This window comes from Halichoerus grypus, chromosome 8 (genome assembly GCF_964656455.1).
Source record: "Halichoerus grypus chromosome 8, mHalGry1.hap1.1, whole genome shotgun sequence".
Classification (NCBI taxonomy): Eukaryota; Metazoa; Chordata; class Mammalia; order Carnivora; family Phocidae; genus Halichoerus; species Halichoerus grypus.
The window spans coordinates 122382746-122394824 of record NC_135719.1 but is presented as its reverse complement, the minus strand read 5'-3'; the positions used below and the strand labels follow the sequence as shown (position 1 = coordinate 122394824).

General features: G+C 38.2%; 1 protein-coding gene across 15 annotated transcripts in view; it reads right to left on the bottom strand.

Annotated features, from left to right (window-relative positions):
• The window catches only part of SIPA1L1 (signal induced proliferation associated 1 like 1), a 366695-nt gene that overhangs the window by 322256 nt on the left and 32360 nt on the right, over positions 1-12079 (bottom strand). For all 15 annotated transcript variants that reach the window (XM_078053858.1, XM_078053861.1, XM_078053859.1 and 12 more), the window contains one exon: positions 9663-9744. The gene's annotated coding sequence lies outside the window, so the exon portion shown is untranslated. The remainder of the gene's footprint in view (positions 1-9662; positions 9745-12079) is intronic.

The window sequence follows — 12079 nt, the reverse complement described above, 5'->3', positions numbered from 1 at the left end:
GATCAAAAATACAGACAAAAGACAAATCACCAGTACCAGAAATGGAAAAAACATATACCACCAGAGATCTTACAAAATTTAAAAAGATAGTAAGAGAATATAATGTGTAACTTTATGCCAACAAACTGAGCACAACTTACATAAAATGGACAAATTTCTTGAAAAATAGAATCTATCAAAATTGGCACAAGATGAAACAGAAAATCTAAGTAGCCCTTTATCTTTTAAAGATAGGAAACCTGTTATCAAAAATATTCCACAAAAAAAAAAAAGAAAAGAAAAGAACAACTCCAGATGATTTCACTGGTAGATTCTATCAAACATTCAAGAAGGAAATTTAACTTTTTCAGAAAATAGAGGAGGAAGGATTACCTCCCAACTCATTTTATAAGGTTAGCTTTATGCTAACACTAAAACCTGAAAAAACATTACAAAAAATGAAAATGACAGAGCTGTATCCCTCATAAATATAGACATGAACAGCTTTAACAAAGTTTTAGCAAATCAAATCCAATAATGTATTAAAAGGTACATTATGAGCAAGTACAGTTTATCCCAACAATTGGTTAACATCTGAAAATCAATCAACATACAGACTAAAGGAGAAAAATCTCAGGATCAGGATTAGATGCAGAAAAGGTATTTGACAAAATCCAACAGCCATTCATGATAATACTCCCCACATAGTAGGAAGAGTTCGAGAACTTCCCCAAACAGATGAAGAACAACCAAAGGCCACATCACACTCAAAGGTGAAAAACTGACTTGTTTTCCCCTGAGATGAAGAATAGGCAAGAATGTCTCTATTTACCACATTTTAAACAACACTAACCCGAGATTCTAGCCATTCAGGAAGGCAAGAAAATGAAAAAGGATAAAGATCTGAAAGGAAGAAGTAAAACTTCTTATCTGCAAATCATATGATCATTTACGTACAAAATTCCAGGGAATGTACAAAACACCTACTAGAACTAATAAATGAATTTAGTGAGACTGCAAGATACAAAGTTGATGTAAAAATAGTCAAGTATTTTCTTATATATTAGCAGCAAACGATTAGAAAAAAGGTTTTTTTAAAGATTTTATTTATTTGACAGAGAGAGACACAACGAGAGAGGGAACACAAGCAGGGGGAGTGGGAGAGGGAGAAGCAGGCTTCCCACCGAGCAGGGAGCCCAATGCAGGGCTCGATCCCAGGACCCTGGGATCATGACCTGAGCGGAAGGCAGACGCTTAACAACTGAGCCACCCAGGCGCCCCAGAAAAAGTTTTTTTTTAATCCCACTCTTGGGCATATGGATATTGGGGTGTGTGGGGGTGTGTGTGTACATCCCACCAAAATGAGAGAATCAACAGAGATGACAACACAAAATCCAGAAAACAGAAGAGCAATCAAAGAAAAAACAACCTAGCCCCCCCGACATGGTGATAAAGAGGAGTCCCAAAATGGCAGCTCTGTGGCGGCTGGACAGCAAGCCATTCACCAACATGACATGGAACTCTGGGATTGACAACGCCGAGAAAAACTGGAACTGATAGACACCCTAAGATGTTTTACCATTTGAGTCTTTAAAGTTCTATCAGAATGTTTAGAGCAAAATTATTGATCAATAGAAAGCAAAGCCAATTAAAAACAAAGTAACCACTATCTCTAAGTTAGAGAAAGAGCAGGTGACCATTGAGTATTCTGTGGCCACAGTCAGCAATATTTAAATGATAATACTATAAATATTAAATGATAACTTGACAAAAATTAGATAAAATTATCATTGGGAGTGGGGTGTCCAGTTGGCTCAGTCAGTACACCATGCAACTCTTGGTCTCGGGGTCGTGAGTTCAAACCCCACATTGGGTGTGAGCCTTATACTTAAAATTGGGAGGATGGGGAAAGAAAAGTCAGGAAGTTAAATCCTCATCTTCTATAGGAAATAGTCAAAAGATAATGCTTAGAGTTGAAAAGCCGAGCCCTAGGAGTAAAAATTAGTTATTTAAATATATGGCAGTAAATGCCAGAAGAAACAGCTAAAAAAGAAAACCTGAAAATGGTTGCTTCTGAAGAGAAAGAGGTGGAGCACAGGATTTTTTCTCTTCGAGCCTGAATTACAATTTTACTTACTATTTAAACCAGGGATATTATTACTTTCCTAAAAAATAAAATAAGTTTAAATAAAAATATTTCAAATAAAAATCTATAGTTTGGTCAACCTTGGGGCCTCTGTCAAGGAAATATTTTTAACTGGATCTGGTTTCTCTAAGCAAGTTTCAGACAAAATCAGGTTGAATAAAATACATGAAATGTATATATACAATTACAAAAAATTAAAACACCTACTTTTAGAAAAACAAGTAGTTCAATAAAAACATTTAGCAAAAATTAAGACTACAGAAACACTTAGGCCCATATCAAATATATCCAATTTCCTGATAAATACTGCAAATGGTAATTAAGGAAATAAAACATTTTTTCAAAAATATTCACATGAGCCTCAGAGAATATATAATATGCCCAAAAGGCCTTTCTACCCACTATAATAGGCATTTTATTTCTGTTCTTCAGCTGCCCACAGTATCATGGAGTATTTTCCAATACTGTCTAAGAGCTCCAAAGACCAGTTCCTCACATTTATACAGAGATGCCCTCAATGGGTACATTACCAGTCATTTCAAATAGAATGACTCTAAACTCCACCCCATCCAATCTCTAGAAGGTGAATTACTTCTGAGGGTCTGTTTTGCAAAACAGCTTTCAAGTCACAAAAACACCAGGAAGGGAGAGAAGAAAGAAAGGAGAAAATATGATAAAATTCTGAGAAACATACACATTTTTAAAATACTTGTAACATTTTAACTTATTCCTTTAGATATTAGGTGGGAGGCTTTCTGGAAACCCTGAAATACTATTCATAGTTCCATCTAATCAGAAACATTCCAATTAAATGAATGATATTAATGTAATTATCTAAGAAAACACTCAAGGGAACTCTACAGATGGTTTCTACAGCAGACTACAACCTGTGGGGCAATTTCTGACTGAGGATGTATGAGGCCCGTGTACTCATTCCTGTTTGTCAAGTGTGATCTGTGATTATGCAATTGAACATTATAGCCACCTCAGGCCATTCTGTGTTTAAAGAGACATGTTTATGGCCATATCCTGCCAAACAACCATAATACCACTTAACCTCAGTTTAACCACTGCCTGAATGAACTTGTTAGGATTACACTGAGATACAGACGCAAAACAAATAAAAGGCCAAGAAATGTGATGTCCGCATACTCCCAAGGGAGGGGGTCCTTACATAATACCCCTTAGTCACTGAGGCAAAATGTACTTGAGAATTTACATTCTAAAAGCTGAAAATTTAAATAAAGAGAACAGGGATAAAAATAACAAATGCTAAATTCCAGAAAGAAATGAATTCCTCTGAAGGGTGGAGTGTGTCATCTCAGAAAGCAGCCCCAAATACAATGTTGTTTCTGGATCTACCCAAGCAAATCAGTAAATCTACAAATAAGAGGAAAAAATGAACCTGAGAACATTTTTACAATGTGTTGTATGGAGTAGACTGCACTACGTTATTGACTGGAATCTACTGCCTATCAAGAGCAGCTAAAAGTAAATCAAACTCATGGTAAATTCATGGTAAATCAAACTCTGCTTCCTAGGACAGAAGCCCACTCTGGTGCCACACTAACTCGGAGTGAACAAACCCACATGGGAAGGTGAACCAGCACACTCATTCTCTTCTGCTAGTCAATTATCAAACAGGTACTGGCCAAAAATATTTCTTTTTAAACATGCTTATAAAGTTAAAAACCAGGAATGAGATAATACGATGATGTCTGAAGTGTGCTTTCCCATATGTTTTCTTACTTCTTAATAAAGAGTTCAGTCTGTAAGGCTAAGAGTCCAGCAAAAGATCTATTTCAACCATCCAGTCACCATATTTTAAGGCTTAAAAAGGAGAGATGCTTTAAGGAGACGAAGTAAGGGTTAAAAAGCTGACACCCACCATCACATGTACTCCAGACTATGTCACTTAGACCTCAGCTTTATTTTATCATTCAAGTGAAAAGTGACATAAGAGTACACAAAGAATATGTGAAACCGTATCTTTGCTAAAACTCCATCTATAATGATCATTATTGAGAAATAACCACCCATGGTCACTTAAAATACTCAAAACTATACCTATAATAATATTGTGAGAACATGTATTTCAACGTGCTTAAAAAACTTTGAGGCTGGGGCACGTAGGTGGCTTAGTCAGTTAAGCTGACTCTTGATTTTGGCTCAGGTCATGATCTCAGGGTCATCAGATCGAGCCCCGTGTCGGGGCTTAAGATTCTTAAGCTTAAGATTCTCTCCCCCTCTCCCTTTGCCTGCCTCTCTCTCTCTCTCTCATTCTCTCCCTCTCTAAAAAATAATTAATTAATTAATTAAAAAATAAAAAAAACTTTGAGGCTACATTCTGGTACTTTCATCAACAGAGATAGATCATTTTAATTTGTCATGAATGAACAAACCCTTCCAGCAGTATTCTCCTTATTACTCAAGGCAAGGGGAAGCATTACTAGAATTCCATTTCGCAATTCATCTACATTACCACTGAAGAATGTTCTCCCAAGTATTTCTTACTCACACTACGATAATTTAGGACAGGCAGCTGATGAAGTATAGAGTGAACTATTTAGTCCAATATTATGTTACTATTGAGGAAACAACATTCATTTACCAAGGGTTATCCTATTAGTTAATAAACAGAATTCAACATCAACTCTGCATTTAGTGGCCTCTTTCACTCCAAAATACCACTTATTATATTCAATAAGCATTTGTTTTTATTATATTACAATACTGCTTTTATTATAAATACTTTCTACAAAATGGATACTCGAAAGCACGGACTATTTCTGCAAAGGTTAAATTATTACTGGAACTAAAAAGCAAAATATGCAGATACAAACACCAGTAATTTGCAAAGTAAGCTGTGATGTCATCAAGTAAAAGTCCCATCTCTGATTCAGTGAATTCCTGGGAGGCTGTTTAGCATCATAGGTGGAAGCAGGACCTTTGAATCCCAGACCCATTACTAGCCTTGGGCAAGTGATGGGACCTCTCTGATCCTCCATTTCTGAATGTTTAACCTGGAGAACACTACCAATTTCAGGGGATTACTGAGAGGAAGAAATGGTACCATGTATACAATAAGCCCCTAACACAGGGCCTGGCATAGGTAAGTACTGGCATCTTGCAGCATTGCTGCTGTTAGTCAAGCAAAAAGTATGAGCAATCACACCTAAAGGAGTTAAGAAATATACATACTAGTCTTTCAAAGTTTATCCAAATAGTGAAATGATAATACCACAAAAATAAAACAAACTAAATTTACAAAGATCATATGAAAAAATTCTCCAAGGTCTACTATATTTTACCACAATTTTTTAAAAAAGTCTAAGTTCTATCCTGACTTGAGTAGAAAATGTCTAAGATTTCATTCACGAGACATTTACTTCATCTCCCACTATCTGTAAAACAGAATAAATGTTTTAATAAGAATTAACTAATGGTTTAATAAGAGCTAAGAATGTTCATTAGCATTTTTTATAAAAGTAAAAGACTGGAAACAGGCTAAATGTCCACCAATATGGAAATATATGAAAAAATTATGCAGCTATAAGAATGAGAAGGATTTATATATACTAATATGGAATGATAGAAGACATGTTGTCAAATTAAAAAAAAAACAAACAAAATATACTCTATGTTAATACAACCAAAGGGAAAAAAAAGTATGTCACAGGCATACACATTTATGCACTTAAATTCATATTCAAAGGATCAAAACTATGCAACCAATGGTGACTTCTTAGTTTTACTCTGCATAAATCTTATTTCACTATTTCAGTGAGACCACCCTTATACATTACTTATGTAATTTATGAACCTCAAGGAAAGTTAGCCAATAAATACACAATGCTAAAATCAAGTAAAAGTAAGTTTTAGAAAGCACTTTATAGTTTACAAAAGGATTTTGCAATCCCTTAAATAAATCCTTTAACAGGGGCATCTGTTAAGCATCTAACTCTTGATTTCAGCTCAGGTCTTGATCTCAGGGTCATGACTTCAACCCCATGCTGGGCTCATGGAGCCTACTTAAAAAAAAATCCTTAGGGGCGCCTGGGTGGCTCAGTCGTTAAGCGTCTGTCTTCGGCTCAGGTCATGATCCCAGGGTCCTGGGATCGAGTCCCACATCAGGCTCCCTGTTCGGCGGGAAGCCTGCTTCTCCCTCTCCCACTCGCCCTGCTTGTGTTCCTGCTCTTGCTATCTCTCTGTCTGTCAAATAAATAAATAAAATCTTTAAAAAAAAAAAAAAAAAAAAAATCCTTAAACGTAGTATCTAATTGAATCCCCATAATAAGCTTCTAGAATTTAAGGTAGTATCCTTATTTTAAAAGTGAGAACAGACTCAAGTATTTATTAATCCACAGTTAATAAATGCAGAGTCAAACAGAAACATACTCCCCCTGACCCTAAATTCAGTGTTCTGGTCTCCACACTACAGTACCTCCATAAATTGAAAATGCAGTCATCTACAAGACTCTCTAAATCTCTATAGTGCTTCTATTCACATGAGAGTCTGGAACGTGGAGGAAAACGCATTCCAGTAGGAGTCAAGGACCAGGGTTCCAGTCTCAACTACATCATCACTAAGACTTCATGGTAAATCAAACTCTATTAACAATGATTCTCTGGGGGCTGCACATCAGGTTCAACAGTGATGTTTTTAAATAATACTAATACTCAAGCCTGATCTCCAGAGATTAGAATTTAATCTTGATCATCAGTATGTTTATTAAAAGCTTCCCAAGTTATTCTAAGGTACAGCCTGGTCAAGACCATAGATATCCTTATCTGATACAAATAAAAATAAAAGATATTAAATATCACTTGTGCTATATATACTTTGCAAAACTGAAACGAGGGACGCATGTTATATGAGAAAGTCTCCCATACCTCATTCATTCAAACATGTACTACATCTTCCATGCGCCAGGCATGTACTTGGGACAGAGAGAGAAGGCACCACCCTCCAGAAACTGGGAGGCTACGATGTCCTCAATAACTGCTGAGCCGAGGGAAAAGGCATGACAGAGGCACAAAGGGGGTGGTGACCAGCCCAGCCTTGAGGCTCAGCCTTGGGGGATGGTGGGAAGAGGGCTTAGAAAGGCCTGCAGAGGGGCGCCTGGATGGTTTAATCAGTCAAGCGTCCGACTCTTGATTTCGGCTCAGGTCATGATCTCATAGTCCTGAGATCGATCCCCATGTGAGGCTCCCCACTAAATGGGGAGTCTGCTTCGGAGTCTCTCTCTCTCTCTCATACAATAAGTAAATCTTTAAAAAGACAAAAAAAAAAAAAAAAAAAAGGCCTGCACAAAGGAGACCCTTGAGCTAGATCCTGGTGTTTTAAACAGAGGGCACATCACATGCAGGTAAGTAGTTCAAGATGGCCAGAGGTCCTCAGAGAGAGGGCTCGGGCTCCTCGGGGTCCTTGAGACCCTTTCAGGGGGTCTGTGAGGTTAACACTATTTTAATATTAACGCTAGGACAACCCAAATGTTCTCCAACTGGTAAATGGACAAACTGCAGTATATTCATACACTGGAGTAAGACTCATCAATAAAAAAAACCAAATTAGTGATACAGACAAGAACATGGATGAGTCTCAAATGCATTATGTTAAATGAAAGAAGCCAGATTCAAAAGGCTGTGACTGTATAATTCCATTTATATGACATCTGGGAAAAAAAAAAGCACAACTACAGAACAGAGAAAAGGTCAGAGGGCGTTAAGGCTAAGGGCAGGGGAACATTTTGGGGCGATGGAAATGTTCTATATCTTCACTGTGTTTACACAACCACATGCATTTGTAAAAACCCAGAGAATTGTACACTAAAAAGGGTGGACTGCACTGTATAGAAGTTACACCTCAATAAACCTAACTTGTAAAAATAATAGTATGCTATTCGCCTTTTCCTTCTCTTTCTCTCCTAAATGTACACTGTTTGCCAGAAGCTCATGATCAATGATGTCATCACTCTCCAGCTAAGGGAATGCAAGCTTATATATTCTTATGTCCTAAGTTTTCCTCCATTTCAATACAGTAAATAGTGATAGATATAATCAACATAAACACAAAGCTCTCTTGGGGGTTCAACAATTTTAACACCAGGGTTTCTGAGACCCAAAAGTTTGACAACCACTGCCCTAGGTGATGGGGAGGCCCAGAAGAATTCTAAGCAGAGGGTAACAGCATTTAACCCCACAGGGAAGACTGCAGGGAGATGAGTTAAGAGTTACTAGCAGGGCACCTGGCTGGCTCAGTCAGTTTAGCGTCGGATTCTTGTCTTCCACTCAGGTCATGATCTCAGGGCCGTGAGATCGAGTCCTGTACCGGGCGGGCTCCCTGCTCAGTACAGAACCTGCTTAAAAGACTCTCTCTCCCCCTCACTCTGCCCTTCCCCCCCAATAAATAAAAATAAATCTTCAAAAAAAAAAAAAAGAGTTACTACAGAGGTCTGACTAAGGCTGCCCAGGAAGAACTGGAAAGAAATTATGTCCACACACCATCTGCAGCTTGTTACAAACCCCAAGCCAGTTTCTCTCTACTGAGCTCTCTTTGTCGGTATGTTAATGTTTTGCAAAGGAATTTCTGTCAACTGGTAACACAGTTAGGAAATGAAACCTGCTACAAGAGCCATCCTACAATGTATTACTGATAGGTGATTTTTGGATTACTCACTCTTCAAACAATGCCAATAATTTAAAATTGAGTTTTACATATTTTAAACTTGAAAAATAACCACCCTAAAGAGGTACAAAAGCTAATATGGGGAGGGGACTCAATACCTCGAAACCAATTAGGAAAACTAGGTAATTGATTAAAAACCAATATATCACTTCTCTGAAATATGCTTTCATTTGGATCCAGAAACACTATGACAATCCCAACTCAGCACAACACTTTCTATGTAAATATGGTTTTTATTGGATGGGGGTTGGGGGATGCTTCTTTTTGGTCTACACAGTTCCCTCTCCTCCTGGGGAGAATTCATTTCTAAATACTGGCCCTATACATTCCAAATTATTTCAAGTACAGAGCTTTTTCTATAATCTCCTTATGCCTACAACTGTTTAGTACTTTGGGATGCCATAGAGATAGAGAAATTAATCTGAAAACTATCTATGTCTTTAAACTTTAAATACATGGGAAACAGACAGATGATAGATCAATCGATCAATCATGGGAAGGAAGTGGTAGGTATTAGAAGGATGATTTCCTCCACCGAAAAGAAAAAGAAAACTTAAATACAACTTTATATGCCATTTTAAATGAGTGTGTGTGTGTTTGTGTGTGTGTGTGTGTGTGTGTATGTTAACTGCCATCACATCTTGCTTCTCTAATGATTTTAAGTAGCCAACCCCACTGACACCTCTTAGGTAATCCCAAACAGGTGGAAACCTGTCTAGAGCAATCAATTTGCCGCATTTTAGAAAATTCACCTATACTTCTATTCACAGGAAAGGGGGTTGGGGCCATGCCGGACTTCTGCCAAAGCAGCTGTGTATTATTAAAGATAAAGTAAAATGAGATCCTTACCTGAAAGTACAGTCCTTTTGATCTACTTCTTATACAGAAATCTTGGATATTAGTTTACTGCCATTCACATTCAAAACTGAACCTAAGGATTGAAAGGGGGGAAATAATTAATTTGAAATACATGCACAATGAAGATAAAAACATCAATTTGATCAAAGATGAAATTTCCGTACACTTGTTGAAGCCAAATGGTTTCTGCAGGAAACCTGTTTTCTGTGACTCAAATCCAAAATGGAAAACGTGGGTGGTTCTTCCTGTCTCACCATTAAGAGTCAGCCAATTGGCTGATGAAGTTTTCACACAACTTAAGCTCAAACTCCAGCCTTCCATCTGCTCTAATACTGCCATACCTTAGGGAAATGAAAGAAAAATAAAGGCTTTCTTCAGCCTCAAAGTAAGTCTTTAACAGGTACCTTAGTCCTTCCAGACTCTATTTGAGTGTAAATCTTCAAAACTTCAAATCCAGAAGATGTGAAAAATAATGAGAGCTGAATCACAAAATAATTGAGGGGCTTTACAGCTGCCTCTGACTTTGGAGCTATGATTTCTAAAAAACTGACAAACGAATCTCTCTTGGATGCCAGACTACAGTCGTAGTGTGGCTGTGGGGCAGGGGCTTCCAGCCCAGTCAGCTTACCCAGAACTGCACTTCTTCCCACCCACAAGTCACTCACCGTTTGCCAAGACGTGCCTGCCAACGGATACTGTATTTGGGCTTCTAAACATACAAGTCTGCCAGATTGGGATATGAATCCAGTAATTCTGCAGGCTATTTCTGCATATCCACCTAGAGCTAGTCAACTAGCCAGTGTGATACAGACAACTGAAAACACACACACCACGGTACACCTTCAAGGACAAAGAGACCCTGGGTACATGAGACTAACATGGGAAAACAATCACGAAGACCCTTCTGCCAGAGGCCTCCTCATATGCACACCTACGATCTGTGGAAAATCTGCAAATATAAGACCATAAAAATTTAGATGGCTACTTCCAACATTAATACAAGGCCTCTAAGTGGCAAACCGCTCAAAAGGAGCAATGGTCCAGTTCCTAAAGATTCCAGACCCAATCTGAAAACTCCTCACGCTTTAGGAGGCTGTCTCGAAAATGCTCAGAGGTTCACAGAGCTCATGCTGCTCAGTGGAGAAGGGCCTTCTGAGAGCCACCGGAGACTGCCCAGCAGGTCCTTACAGAACGACCGCAGTCACACAGGGGAACCCACTGGCCAGACTAAAGCAAAGGGCACTGGCTCCCAAAGTATTCATCCCGAGAGAGCTGCTTTGTGGAGAGACAGTGAAACTTGAAATACGCGCCCTGTCTGTACTTGAAATTTTAGGAAATACGGGTATGAGGCACTAAGCAGATTATGAGCAAATACGTATCATAAGCGCTCCGAGCTGAAAGAGGTTGCAATACCCCATTATCACTGTAAAACCATCATCCTACAGATAAGATGAAGTCAAAATCTCCTGACTGGCAGCCTGGTGCTCTTCCTATCACACCCTGCTCTTTAATCAACTGGGGTAACGATCTTTTGGAGCATATTAAAATCAAGCTACAACTCCGCTGCAGGATAAAAATCTCATTTAACCATGTGTTGGGGGAAAAAAAAAAGATTAACATAAAAGATTAAGAAGCAAAACCTTTAGAGTAATTCCCTGCTGGGGAAAGGGGTAGGGCGGGGTTGGCTGTCTTTCTCCATAAAAATATGATCTAATCTTCAGGGAAAATGTACTTACAAAATTATATACAAAAACCATCTCTCTCTTTTTTTAAAAAAAACTCATCGCTTCCAAACTTGTACCTCCAGCAAAAAAACACAAAGCATAATGCCTTACTTCACTTACACAGAATGTTGAATTGACAAAAATAGCAATCCTTTCTTCCCAAGTTGAGGTTGAAAATATTTTCTAAATAAGGTATTTTCACTTTGCTATAATTAATTTCCTCTATTATAATATATTTAACTTCAAAGCAAATCAAGTAGATTTATTCCCCCATTGTGGTTTTCTTTAAAACTCTGATTTAACACTTCTAAGACAATAACGTAAGGTGATCTTTCATTCTGTTCATTTTCTCTAATTCCAGATGACAATTCCACAAATCAGCACAAAAATATGCAGGCTTATACACATAAAAAGAGAAGCACGTGGGGCATATGGGTGGCTCAGTCGTTAAGCATCTGCCTTTGGCTCAGGTCATGATCCCAGGGTCCTGGGATCGAGCCCGCATCGGGCTCCCTGCCCCACATCAGGCTCCCTGCTCTGCGGGAAGCCTGCTTCTCCCTCTCCCACTCCCCCTGCTTGTGTTCCCTCTCTTGCTCTGTCTCTGTCAAATAAATAAAATCTTCTAAAAAAAAAAAAAAGAGAGAAGAATGCAATTTGTATAGGATGGAATATCTGCATGCATTT